Below are 496 nucleotides of genomic sequence, written 5' to 3' on the forward strand. Positions count from 1 at the left end.
TAATTTTCTTATTCTTGTTTTGCAATTCCATGTTAGTGTGTTTCTTATCATTCTAGGCCTATAAACCTCACTTTATGTTGTGTTTGGTTTCATCTGTGTAGTCTAATTTTGAATGAAACCTCAACTCTTACATATATTTTAATATGTGGTTCAATTTAAAATGAATCAGCTATATGTCTTCTACTAATGATAGCTGTATGTTTGTTCTCTGAATATTATCCCAAGTTTGTTTATGGATTATCTTGAATATTTCTTTTCCTGGGTGATTTTCAGTGGTGGTTGCGTCCCATCTAGGTTAATAGTCATGGGAATAGTCTTACTGTTGGCCTGTGCTTATTGATGAATCTATATTTTCTTTTGGAGAGGAAAAACTTTTGTAATTTTCAGGTAATATTTGAGAAACTTTGTAATTATTTTTGGTAGCCCATTAAGATTTTAATTTTGGCGTGTTGTCCGGTTCTGCTGGCGTCAGCTTGCAGTGTTCTGGAAGTGGACC

The 496-nt window shown here is 33.5% G+C and overlaps 1 pseudogene; it reads left to right on the top strand.

Moving 5' to 3' along the window:
• LOC100965170 overlaps positions 1-496 on the top strand; it is a 44,479-nt pseudogene that overhangs the window by 42,809 nt on the left and 1,174 nt on the right.

This window comes from Otolemur garnettii, unplaced genomic scaffold (assembly GCF_000181295.1).
Source record: "Otolemur garnettii isolate 467f Iridium unplaced genomic scaffold, OtoGar3 scaffold00338, whole genome shotgun sequence".
NCBI lineage: Eukaryota > Metazoa > Chordata > Mammalia > Primates > Galagidae > Otolemur > Otolemur garnettii.